This window comes from Bactrocera dorsalis, chromosome 5 (genome assembly GCF_023373825.1).
Source record: "Bactrocera dorsalis isolate Fly_Bdor chromosome 5, ASM2337382v1, whole genome shotgun sequence".
NCBI lineage: Eukaryota > Metazoa > Arthropoda > Insecta > Diptera > Tephritidae > Bactrocera > Bactrocera dorsalis.
The window spans coordinates 58,324,954-58,338,541 of NC_064307.1; the positions used below are offsets into that span (position 1 = coordinate 58,324,954).

At 38.2% G+C, this 13,588-nt stretch overlaps 1 long non-coding RNA gene across 1 annotated transcript in view; it reads right to left on the minus strand.

The window, feature by feature from the left end:
- Positions 1 to 13,588, minus strand: part of LOC125778778 (uncharacterized) — a 124,823-nt gene that overhangs the window by 46,533 nt on the left and 64,702 nt on the right. The window contains exon 3 of the long non-coding RNA XR_007422912.1: positions 6,856 to 6,910. This is a non-coding gene — a long non-coding RNA (uncharacterized LOC125778778). The remainder of the gene's footprint in view (positions 1 to 6,855; positions 6,911 to 13,588) is intronic.

Here is a 13,588-nt window from a genome sequence, read left to right on the forward strand (position 1 = left end):
AGTTGTTGTGTCTAATCCACATATTATATGCCATTCTTGTTATTGTGCTTACTTTTTATTTGTTTTTGTTGGCAATTCTAAGCGATTATGCTCATTTGCCTCTTTGCGAGTGGCACGTACCCACGCATTCTTCACGAACAAAACGTTTTGCTTTCATTGCATTAGTGCGCGTGGCGGGCGGACGGGTGGTATAAGTAACAAGCAGTGGCGAGCGCAGCGTAAAGAGATTCAGAAAGGAGCAAAGGAGCTGCCGGAATTCGCGTCGTAAATGGCAATTGTAATGGCAGTTGGCAGTCAATTGGCAGTAGTCATCAGCATTTTTGTCATTCAAAATTCATGAACTAAACGTCGCTTACTGGCAGCGCGGGAATATATATAGGTGGGGGTGTGTGTGCTGAACAAAGCATGCAAAGCAGACACAACTGTTTAGTGGCGGCATGCGATTATCCTTGCAATTGTGACTGTTTAGCGAAATGTGCGCGGGAATATAATGGCTGCATAAGTGAGTAGCCACGTGAGCACACGCTCCGTCCGCGCCGCTCTGTCCATTTGCAGGCTGCGCGTGTCTGTCGCTATTCGCATGGCTTTGTGTGCTCGTAAGTGTTTTGGCCAACGAGCCGTATCGTTTAAGCATTTACCGTATGAATATGCAAAAGCCTGTTTGTCTGGCACCACTTGCTGCTGCACTTGCCACTTCATTATTATTGCGTGTGTTGTTATTATTGTTATTGGTATTATGAAGTGGTTGTGCGAATGGTGTACGTGCCCTCCAAAATACGCTAAAATTACGAAATAATGCTGAAACTACCAGTTTCGAAAGTGCCATAAAAGCTTTTGTGGCGACAGCTGATAATCATTTCCGTAAACTATTTTTATTTCGAAATCTCAATAAGTGTCTGAAAATGAATTTGAATTGAAGCCAGAAACATATCTCGTTGGTGTTGTTGTTTATTGTGCCAAGTTCATGATCTTTGACTGTATAGACATCTGTGTTCGTTCCGTTTTCCTAAACCAAATTGTAGTGAAATATTCAGTAAATGTCTGTCTGAATAATGGAATCTTCAAAGATACGGAATTCCCGTAAACATTCAGTACAAAGGCCACTGGTATTCTACGGACGCTAATTAAAGTTAAAAAAATTTATGAGTTTTACGACGACATTAACATAGTTTAGCGAATTGTAACGAGACAGCGGCTACACTAGTTAGGTCATGTTGTCCAAATGGATGAAAACACTCTAGTTCTAAGGATATAGCAAGCAGTACTCGTCGGAGTAACCAGGTGTAGAGGAAGAACTCCACCTTACTAGAAAGACCAGGTGAAGAAGAACCTGGCAATACTTGTAATCTTCAATTGGTGCCTGACAGCGACAAGGAGGAACCACTGATGTTCTTTTGTAAACTTTGCTATAACTGAGTAAGCGGTGTCTACGCAATGGAGAATAAGAAAAATCTATAGAAGAATCTTTATCTATGTGCGTTTGAATAAGAGCTACATATCTGCTTTGATGATGCGATCCTCATATATTATTCGAAAAATATACCAAATGTCGAGAAGATATCCCTCCAACTAAAACATGTTCCCACACAGGAACTTTATTTTGACTGGTCAGTGTGTCTGCCTTTAACGTTGTGATCAACAACGAACAATTTCTTCGGAAAATTTAATCTTACTTTGACCAATAATACATTGCAAATTTCGTGAAGATATCTTGTTGAATCAATAAGTTTCATACAGTATTGCAGCTGATAGCATGGCTGGATGTTGCCTAAACTGGACCTCGACGTGATTTCATTTTCGCTAATATGATGATTGGGTCTGAGGATTACGTATGCGAAAACGGTCACTCTTCTCATAAGAAAAAGTCGCAAGAATGCTTGGCCTGAAACTACAAATATAATTTTCAAGTAAACTTGATTATAGAAAAAAACATGAGTTATTTTTACCATTAACCTTCAATTCCAATTTGTTTGGAACAGTTGGAAACACATGTATGATGTTCCGACCCAACTGAAGGCAGGCTGGATATTTGCAAAGGTAATGTTTTAAAGCTTCATCGTCCTTAGGGCCGATTCTGTCCCCAAGAATATATTCTTAAGGGTAAGAGCCCGCTGACTCCTACCACATTACTCAATTCCCATTTCTAGTTCATCGAGACACCATATTAAACCGAAAAATTATATGAAACGTACTAAATTGGTAGTGTTCCAAGACTACTTATAACTGACGGCTTTTCTCCGATAATATATGAAATAATATATTGAATTTCAGATATTCGAACCCATAGAAGTAATCATTGAAAAATGTATCTGGGTAAATTTGATGGGATTCCATAATCTTTATGGGTGTATGTGCATTTCAAGGCCAACAGCTCGCTTCAATGAATTTTTGTTTGTTTAGATGGTCCATTCAAGACATAGATGGTTTGACGCAGTTTTGTTTCTGCTAAAACTTTTGAAGCAATTTCATGTATTATGAAATTAATCAATTCTTCACTATTAAAGCAATTCAGAACTTCACAAAGTTCGTTCTGACATTAAAATATATATTATGAACTTACAGTCAAATTATATTTCCTCTGTGAGTTAACACCACTGAGTAGTTTTTAATACCGAATTAAACCCGTGAAAATACCACAGTTGACTACTATTAATCTCTTACTAAAACTACTACTAAAGTCTACTGAAGTTCACTGGTTTCATCATGAATTCAACTAGTAGTCTAATAGGTATGTATGTACATATATCCCAACAGATATTTGGCATGTCGACCAGCTCATTGTGTGATGCGTGTCATCGTCTGATGCATTAAACCAATTAAAGGTGTTTGGCGAAAGAGCTTAGAACGCATCAGTCGCATAAGTAGTGGCCATACAGTAGCCTTCACAGCGGCTAACAAAACGAATTGACAAAAAAACACATCTATTTAAAATGTTAAGCAACCAAAGTAGCCAGCTACGAATGTGCGAATGCAATTAAAACACATTTGGTTGAGTGCGAAGAACCGGACAACCAACCAAACAAGCAAACAGCCGCTGCTGCGCTCTGTGAATGCGTCTCGTCTGCGGCGGCGTTGGTGTAGACAAGGTCGTACTATAGTGGGGCACGTTAGGATTTTGGCACGCTGCTGTACCGTTGGCCGCAAAATAGCAATTTCATGCTTTCACGCTCACAGAATTTTTTACGCTATTTGCTTGCGAACACTGACATATGGGGAAACAGCTTTGGGTAGTGTATGAATAAAGTGCATTGACCCTCACTGAGTGTTTATAATTTTTATTTAGTTTATGGTACTATAATTTGGTTTGATAATTTATGTAGTGTTTCCACAAAACTTCACATCAAACTTGAGGATTATCTCTATACCCCGAGAGACTTATTGAAGATGATTTTTATCTCATTAAACCCCAGACCAGCATTTCCAAAGTGAGGTGAGAGAAAGAGTAATTCAAAAATTCTTAAGCTAGAACGTTCCGTCTGTAGTATAGATAGATACCCTAGTGCTTTAGGCTCAATGCTTCAGTAGAAGATACAGGAAATTATGATTGATCATTGCTGGTTTCTATAATATATATACTTCAACTGTTTTTACAGAAAAATCGGTTAGAAGCTCAGATGCCGGTCAAATATACTACGTATACAAAAATATAGCATCTAAAACAGTAGGACAAGGAGTGATCAAGGTTTATTATTCACCAAATGAAACATGCAGTACGGTCCGTACCTGATGTAAATACAGTGGTTCAGCGGGTCAGTGGTTCAGCAATTTTATTTTATAAATTTCCACATACAAAACTTAGTTCGATTGAAAACAATGAAGCTATAAAAATTCAGAAATTTTGTTTCATCACTTAATGCGCAATGTCCTTTTTCAATTTCGATAATATTTTTTAATGTTCTTTGAATGAGCCTTCGCGTTCAGAGGACTTTAATCTTCAATGATATAATTATAAATCAATAATATATTTGGTTAGGTTAGGTTAGCTGATAAACAACCTTAATAGCTACGGAAAACCTACTTGAGCTGCTAATGACAGTACCTTGTAAGCGCTTGGAAAATTCCTTAATCTTTTGATAGCATATTTTGTACAGGCTTTAATCTATACGCAAAATATGTATGCACCAATATAAAAATGAAAAAAGCCAACAATTCATTAATTGATTTCGAGAATCCATATGTGAAACCATACAATGTTTGAGATTTCCAAAGATGCTTATAGATATCTTAAGACCCACTTACCGCTACTACAGTGATAATGTGCTTTCATTTCTCAGTTAGAAACTTATCTACATATATAAACTCAAAAGGCATAAAGGTATAATATGAAAGTCATAATATTCTCAGAGCTCGGGCAAAGCTCATTTCCTTTGAGCAACAAGATGCAAATATGTCACAACGGATCGACATTTGAACCATTTAGACTATATAGTTGTGTCGGACCGAGAGAAAACGTTATCTTGCGAGCAATCCATAAAGAGCTCAACCACACCAAAAACAAAAAACAGCTCTGTGCTACAGTGGTCCGAATTTGAACAAATTCTTGGGAGATGACGCGATTGACTTAGAAAAAACCCATTCTAATTTTGGGAAAATATTTCATAAAACGAAGTAGCTTTCTATACAAGCCCTTTGCTTTGATTGTTGAGTTTGAATGACAGCTACATATTATATTGGTCCGATATCAATAGACAAATGCGCAGCTTCTTGGGGGAAATGATCGTGTGTAAAATTTTAGATCGGTATTTCAAAATCTGAGAAACTAGTTCGGGTTTATGTAAACAAACAGACGGACATGGCTTAATTGACTCATCTCGTCCCGCCAGTCATTTATATACATATATGTTTTATAGGGTCTCCGACTCTTTCTTCTAGGAGTTATAAATTTCACGGCAAACTTAATATACTAAGTTCGGGATATAAATATGTTACTACTTCGTATTAATAAAGACAAATCTCTATCGACACCATTTATCAGGAGGAACTTAGATTCTTATTATAATACGAGGTTTGACAATTAAGTAATGATACTAATTCTATTGCCGCGCTTGTGGTAAACCTGTGACCCTCTCCATGGATATATGTACCATCGCTCTAGCTTGTTTAATTCGCCTGCTGCGTCAAGTTGAGTAGACGTGTGTTTGTAGTGCTCGTCACGAAAATGGAAAAACGAAATCAAGAGCAACGCATCGCGATAAAATTTTGCGCCAGATTGGGCGAAATAGCTTCGGAAACATACGCTAAAATTGTAAGAGTGTATGGTGATAGTGCTCTTGGTCGTACCCAGGCTCACAATGGTTGTCTTTGCGCGCCCTACGTCCGAAAAAAGCTCGCATGAGCAAGTCGAAGGTGAAAACGATGATTATTGCCTTTTTTTGATAGCCGTGGAATCGTCAACAAAGAACTCGTTCCACCGGAAAAAACTGTGAATCAAGTCTACTATTGCCAAGTACTCGAAAGATTGCGAACCGAACGAGTGAACAGGGTGCGCCCAGACATCGCTCGAAACTGGATCCTTCATCACGACAACGCGCCGTGCCACACCGCCCTCAGCGTGTCCCAGTATTTGGGCTCTAAAGGGATCGCCGTGTTGCAACAGCTACCTTCTTGGCCCGACATGTCATTTTGTGATTTTTTTTGTTTCCTAAAACAAAATCGGTGGTCAAAAGAACCCATTTTGAGTCGATTACGGACATCCAGGCGGCCGTGACGAGGGTACTCGCGGACATCCTAGTCGAAGCGTTCCAGAAATGTTACGAAGCATGAAAAACGCGCTGGAATCGCTGTATAGCTGCCCAAGGGGACTACTTTGAAGGGGATGGCAGAGTTGTAGAATAATTTTCAAATATACGGTTTTTATGGAATCAGTCTCATTACTTAATTGTCATACCTCGTATATAACCATGAAATTTAAAAAAGTGGGGTTATATAAGCCAAGTTACGCATAAAAATACAATTTTTATTAATATGCCCGTTGCTGTAAGTGATTTGATATTTCTAGTTATGAACCACACATCCCACGTCATTTATTTCAGCTTATACGAGTACGTGAGTCAAAAGCTTAATAAACCGCTAAGCCGCTGTTGACAACATATTATATAATATAACCGCTATTTATTGGCTAACTATTTATTGCAACGACAATTTGTAAATTGTGTGGTTAAGCGCACAAACTACAGTGGGTTAGTTGCAAGTGTTGCAAACTATTCAAACTGCCGCAGCCGTTATAGCTAACCGGTTGCATATTTAAGTGATCAGAAATGCCAACATTTTTTGTTTACTTTTTTACAAATCTTTATTGCTACTAATTTCATTACCGCGCGCACAGTATTTACCAATATTGGCTATTCATCGGAAATTTTGCATGCAACAACCATTTTTAATGCATTTTTCATGTTCAACAGCAATTTGAGTAAACTAATTAGCAAACTCGTGCCGCATGTTTGCTGCAATCAGTGGCAGCCAGTCACCAAACAAACGCGCTATGGAGTGCGATAAGTAAATAAATGCTGAATATTGCATGGATTTTCATTATTTTGATTGCCGCTAAATATCGCCGACACGCTGCTAATCTTTTATGAAAATTAGTGATTTGTCAATGTGGCAATTGAATAGTTAATTGTTGGTGATTTCTTTGATTCGCATTATTAACAAGTATATGTACATATGTATATATGTGGGTATTTGTTCGTGTGTGCTTGTGGGTTTCTAAATGTTGCGCATACGCTGTGGTGCACCGCGACTCGCTGTTTGGATTAGAATGTACATTAAGCCTGATTTGCGTGTGCTTAAAATATTTATGCGAAAATCGGCAATTTATTTGTGGATTTACTATTTATGCAATTTTAATTGACTTACCAAATATTTTGTATTGAATGGCGCTGATTTTCACGCGTTGCTAATAGTTTTTGCGCTGCAATGAGAGAAAAGGTAAACAATATTTAATGACGAATATGTAGTTATTGATTAAATATATATAATAAATATGACTTATTCCATATCATGAAAGCTAAAATGTTGAGAATGTTTAAATTTTAACAACTGGTGAGTTTAAAATACTAAAAAGTTGTAAAAATCTGGAATCAGTATACATCACAGCCAATATAACATTTTAAGAAGAATTTTGGCTACTGCAGTTTAGAAAGAAAATAATTGGGTTCTTACACTGCAACTTATTGTTCCCATATCATGATCACAAAGATCCAGCACTAATAATTCGAGGAGCTTACTGTCCGCGACTGAGTTAATACGATCCCTGTCCACGTAGATGGATCCTAGGGCCTTGAACTTTTACAAATTTCTGGGCAATCTAGAATCAGGTTTTCTAGAGTTTCTTGTTCCATGTGGCAAAACCGGCAGTTTGCGAAAGAAACTACTCTTATGTTGAACAAGTGCTTTCAGGGCCTGTAGCATCTTGAATAGAGCGCGACAAGGAGACGGAATTTGTCTCGGGAGTAATTGATCATATCTCTTAACCTTATAAGTGTAACCTCTCAACGGTAGCTTGGCATGTCACATTTCTGCTGCATGCTGGCGGTGCCGTTCTCTCCTCCCTCGCTCCTCAGGGAGGAACAACTCCTTTATGATGTATGGTTCTGTCCCCATCAACCTGGAAGCTATAGCACAGCGGGCACGTTCGTTGGCCAACTCATTGCTTGTTACCACTTTATATCCCCCGGCACCCAGATTAGATGTACATGATTACAAACTGAAAGGCGGTTCAGCATAAGCTCCTCCACTAAACTTCTTTGTAAAGTTAACTCTCTTCGTAACGTCCCTTGAAAGAAGGTGTGTCTTTCCCTAAGGTCTTGATTTGTTGAGACGGCATTATCTTTCGTTTGTTACCCTTTGCTACTAAAAGCAACATGGTATGTTTCGTTGTCTGGTTCATCACTAAATGCAGCAGTTTGAGCTTCAGCATGAGAGGAGTTTGCGGATATATTTGTCATGTTCGGCTGCATCGAAGTTTAATACACTTAATACCCTGCATAAGTGCATTTCCCATAACAAATCATGATATGCAAGGATATTTAACTTGACTCTGATCGCACAGCTTGTAAAGCTGTTATATCCAATATCGGCAGTTCCAAAATCAGCAACTTTTTGGAAAGAAAAGAATGTGTGTCAACTTCTGGAAACCTGGGAGACTAGTTCGTATAAACTATGCAAAAATACAGACAGAGAGACGTATATACAGAGGGCATTGCTAAATCGATTCAGCTCCTCACAAAGATCGTTTATATACGAGTACAATATATATATGCCTGCATATGTGTACTTTGAAAGGTTTACTTCCGAGTATTGCAAACTCCATGGAAAATTATTATACCCTGCTGGGGTATAATAATACTTTAATGTTCCGTCACAAAAATATATTACTGAAGGTGTCTCCCGTGAATCTTAAATAGCTCAGAATAGAATGTACAAAGTATAAGTCATACGGCAGTTCCCTGAGTGTACGCTCATCTTCAGTAAGAACTTCCTCTGCTTTGTTTCGCAGCATGGCTTGCTTTAGTTATAGAAGAGAGTAAGCTCAGTCCATTTAGGACGACGACAGCTTTCTCTCTAATCACAAGCACATATACTCTTGTTAAACAAACAATTAATAGTTTTTTCTTTTCTCATTTTCCATATGTTGTCCATCCAGATGTATTTACTTGTGTTTATATATTCTTTTGAATGAGAGTGCTTCAGTTTTCTATGGGTACAAATCTGTTAATCTCGGGGAATCTCACTTCTTAATGGATGGATGTAGCTGCCAAATGAAGTGATCGATCAAAATAAAAATATACATCGTTGTATACTCTTTTATGACATAATAAATGCACCGGTGAGGGCTAGTATAGCTTCGATGCAGTCGAAGTTAGCATTCTTTCTTGTTTTTGAGGATCGTTTGAGTTACTGTGAAAATTTCATATCTGACGGTTCATGTTAGGCTAGATATGAATTGCCAGCATCACGACATTAGCTGAATCTGAAATTAACATATTTAACCAGTAAAAGGTGTGTGTAACGATGAATCTGAAATTAATACATCTATCAGCTGTAGCACAATCAGTATTACGTTACTCCTTTCGACGCTTGAGAGTCTTCCGCCCACATTGCTAATAAGTGTTCACACAACTGTGAAAGCAATTAAAGAATGTGAAAATTTTCTCACATCACTCAAAAGGAAATCCCTAATAGAATTCAAGTTGAAACTAGAGAAATACTTGAAATGACAGCTGCAAGCAACAGCACCGGCAGCAACAGCGGCAGTCAGCGTATCCATTCACCAAACGTCCAGCGTGAAGTTGCCACACTCGAGCAACTTCAAATGCCAACGTCAACACAATTCCAAAACAAATAGTACAGCAAGAAAACTATAATTTAACTTATAATCAAGAACCATCAGTCATCAGCGGCAACAATAACAACTACATCACGCCGCTTACGATGTTGTCTGCAAGTGCCACCACATCAGCACACTCAGCTCTGAGAAGTATGCAGAAACAAAAAAAGAAAGAAGAGTCACAGAGCCACTCACTGCCATTCACCGCTTCAAACACCCACATATATAACAACAGCAACAACCATAATACATTGCAGTTATTCGCAACCTTTCACTTTGCCCATCCTCAGTTGCGCAGCTTTCGCCGCCAACAACAACTATTGCACTTCAGCTGTTGAGTGTCACTCAATGCCAACCATTGAGCTGGCGGGTCGGTGTGTGCGTGTGTCGTTCAAGTGCATTTGATTGCAACAAGTGTTCGCATAACAACAACAACAAACACTTAATACTACTTGCAAATTAAATTATCAACTATAAATACTTATGGTCGCATATTAACATTTATTTACATATTTGTGGGGGTTTATTTGCATACGGTGGGGCGTGTGGCATGTGTGCGGTGTGTGTGGCTTGCCGCTCGTTGCATTTCTTTGCCGCACCATAGCTTTGTGTTGCATCATTGGGAATGCACATTCATTTGCATAAACAGACAATGAATTTTCTGTTATTATTTTTTTTACGATTTCATATTTTCGTAAATAAATTCATGAATTATGGAATGAGCGAAAATTGTATACACTTACGGAAAATTAATTCTGAATATAAAATTTTAATATTTCAAATATTTTGCTGCTAATAAATTAAACTGTGAACCAAAAGAAATTTATTCAAATAATTTATAGGGGCCGAATATACCATACGAAATTCAGAGGGGTGTGGATATGATTGGGAACCACTATATTCGCCAGGAACTTTTAATATATGATTATATACATGTTACAAGAAATACTTATCTTTCAATATATTGTCTTATTTTTCGTTAGAAAGATAAGATTTCATAGGAATAATGCTTTTGTCATTGCTTGGCTTAGTATTGTCTGATGGTCAAGAAGCTTTTACTATGTGTTTGATGGGCTGGGCTCATGATTTGCTTCCCAACTACTAAACTCTTAATTTGAAACTGCACTGTCAACAATTGAACCATCTGAAGGAAGCGATCGCTCACAAGTGGCTTATAGGAGAAGAATTATTTTCCGGCAGGAGACCTCAAAGTCACACACATTCGATGGATACTGAGCAAAAGCTCCGAGAGCTTGTTTGGTAGGTGCTTATGCATTCTGTTGTCTAGGAAAGTTTATAGTTTCTGACAAACACCGACGGTTATTAGAAAACCGTGACACTTTGTTATCCTACAGTTAGTTCGACCAGGATTTGAAATACCGACACACATAATTGTATAGGGTGATTTTTTAAGAGCTTGATAACTTTTTTTAAAAAAAAAAAACGCATAAAATTTGCAAAATCTCATCGGTTCTTTATTTGAAACGTTAGATTGGTTCATGACATTTACTTTTTGAAGATAATTTCATTTAAATGTTGACCGCGGCTGCGTCTTAGGTGGTCCATTCGGAAAGTCCAATTTTGGGCAACTTTTTCGAGCATTTCGGCCGGAATAGCCCGAATTTCTTCGGAAATGTTGTCTTCCAAAGCTGGAATAGTTGCTGGCTTATTTCTGTAGACTTTAGACTTGACGTAGCCCACAAAAAATAGCCTAAAGGCGTTAAATCGCATGATCTTGGTGGCCAACTTACGGGTCCATTCTTGAGATGAATTGTTGTCCGAAGTTTTCCCTCAAAATGGCCATAGAATCGCGAGCTGTGTGGCATGTAGCGCCATCTTGTTGAAACCACATGTCAACCAAGTTCAGTTCTTCCATTTTTGGCAACAAAAAGTTTGTTAGCATCGAACGATAGCGATCGCCATTCACCGTAACGTTGCGTCCAACAGCATCTTTGAAAAAATACGGTCCAATGATTCCACCAGCGTACAAACCACACCAAACAGTGCATTTTTCGGGATGCATGGGCAGTTCTTGAACGGCTTCTGGTTGCTCTTCACCCCAAATGCGGCAATTTTGCTTATTTACGTAGCCATTCAACAAAACACGCGCGCGAAACACATTTCGAACCGAACACTGATTTTGGTAATAAAATTCAATGATTTGCAAGCGTTGCTCGTTAGTAAGTCTATTCATGATGAAATGTCAAAGCATACTGAGCATCTTTCTCTTTGACACCATGTCTGAAATCCCACGTGATCTGTCAAATACTAATGCATGAAAATCCTAACCTCAAAAAAATCACCCGTTAGTTCCCATATATTTCACACATTTATTTACCGAATGGAGTAGGAGCATCCCAGGCATTTTAAATACTTTCACAATATAATGCCATTAAGGTAGCAGTAGATGTTTAGCACGGCTCCGAAATACAACTTCATCCAGAAAAGGAATTTAGACTACTGAAAAATCCTACTGACCCAGAGTAAAACGTGTTCAACCAGGAAACTACTCACTTGTCAACAGTGCAGTGCGGCTCAATATTGTAATAAGCTCAAAATGATAAGGGTCTGCTGATTCATTTTAGGGTTTTTAGATATTATAAAGGGCTAACGTTCACAGTTGTTTAAGTAAGATCCAGGTGTTACCTGATTCTGATAAAAAATCATTAGTTTTTGGTCTCGGAGGGCATTTTATGTATTTTATAATTAGTTTCCCGGGCTAAGGAAACGACAAGCTGTAAAGTAACTTTAAAAATCTTTATTTTATATAACCCAGACTGGAGCTTCTGGCGATGTGGCCACTGCAGTGTATTTCAAGCAAAGAAGGCTGCCATGAAGCTAGTAGTAGATTTATCGCTCTGAAGTGTAGCTTTCTTCAGAGAGTGAAAACTGATGAACTTGTTAGAGAGGGCACCCTTACACAAATTTCATCAGATTGGGAATAAAGTGGTACTATTCTGTCATCTTACGCTCTAGCGGTGCATCTATGAACCTCCCGTGAGCTTAGCAAACGTTGGCCAACAATCAGAAACAAAGTACTGTTAACAGAATACATTCGCCGTAAATGTAGATGTACTGACTAAATACTGTTCGATAGGCTCACAAGCGAATACATCTTGCCAAAGTGTATAGAAGAAGGCGAGGTAAAATAACAAATGTATTTTCGTTTTTGGCGGAATGAAGTTGAAATATCTCGGTGTACATATGTACCTTCAACAATTGTAGTAGGGTCATTCAAGTCGATATTAGTTACGTTTAAAAAATTTTACGTTACCTGACTTGACCAGCATAACTTCTTATGAAATAAGAGGCGACCAAAATTCAATATGCACCTTATCTATTCTTTGGCTTGGCTCAAAACTTCAGCAAAGTTATGAGGGAAATAGTGTTATAATACTCAGCTTGAACTGATATTATAGAACTTGAATGACATTCCTTCTACAGAAAAGGCATTTCAATGTGTTTGAGTTTGATGGGTGCTCAACTGATAGTAACGAAAGCTACAATGTCCACGAGGATCAGTTAGCTTTTGAAGTTCGCTTCAATCTGCACATTTGAGGAGATTCGTGGTGCCTGTGGTTTAAACCTAATAGTAAGTATAATTGAAAATTCAGTTTAGTGTGAAGTCGCACTTTGGCCGTGTGCCGAACTCTCAGCACGGCAGAGGTTTTAGGTCGGCATCGAACCCGAACAAGGTGGAAAAGGTGACCCTTCTACCTGACCACTTTGTTTTTGCAAGTATTATGTGGGCCGCTGATCAACGCATTATTTTCATCTATATGTTTTTAAACACCTTGGGGTAAGCCAGGTACTCACGCAAAAACACAACGACTGTTGTATATCGACAATAAAGTTTACTACCCACTCTGATCGTAATGTCCCAGGGTATTTTACAAAGTGAATATATTTATAGTTAATGCTTCTAAATGAACGGAATAACAATACGCCTTCATTCTATGATTTAAGGACATTCAAACATCTCACTGAATACCTTGAGTTTTATCCACAGAAAATTGCGAATTTTATGTGAAATTCCTCGCTGCGAAATTAGTACTGAATATTTGGGCCAGCATTTGAAGAAAGATTGGCCAGTTTAAAACATTATTGCTAACGAACTGCAAAGCTAAATGAAGAAAGCATTCGGATTTGATTTGAAAAATTCATGCAGATGTGACTGTTGAAAACTTAAGGCTTCGAATAGAGCAAACTGAACTTCTGAAATACTGAGCATTCAAGCAACTAGTGTGACGGAGTCGAATG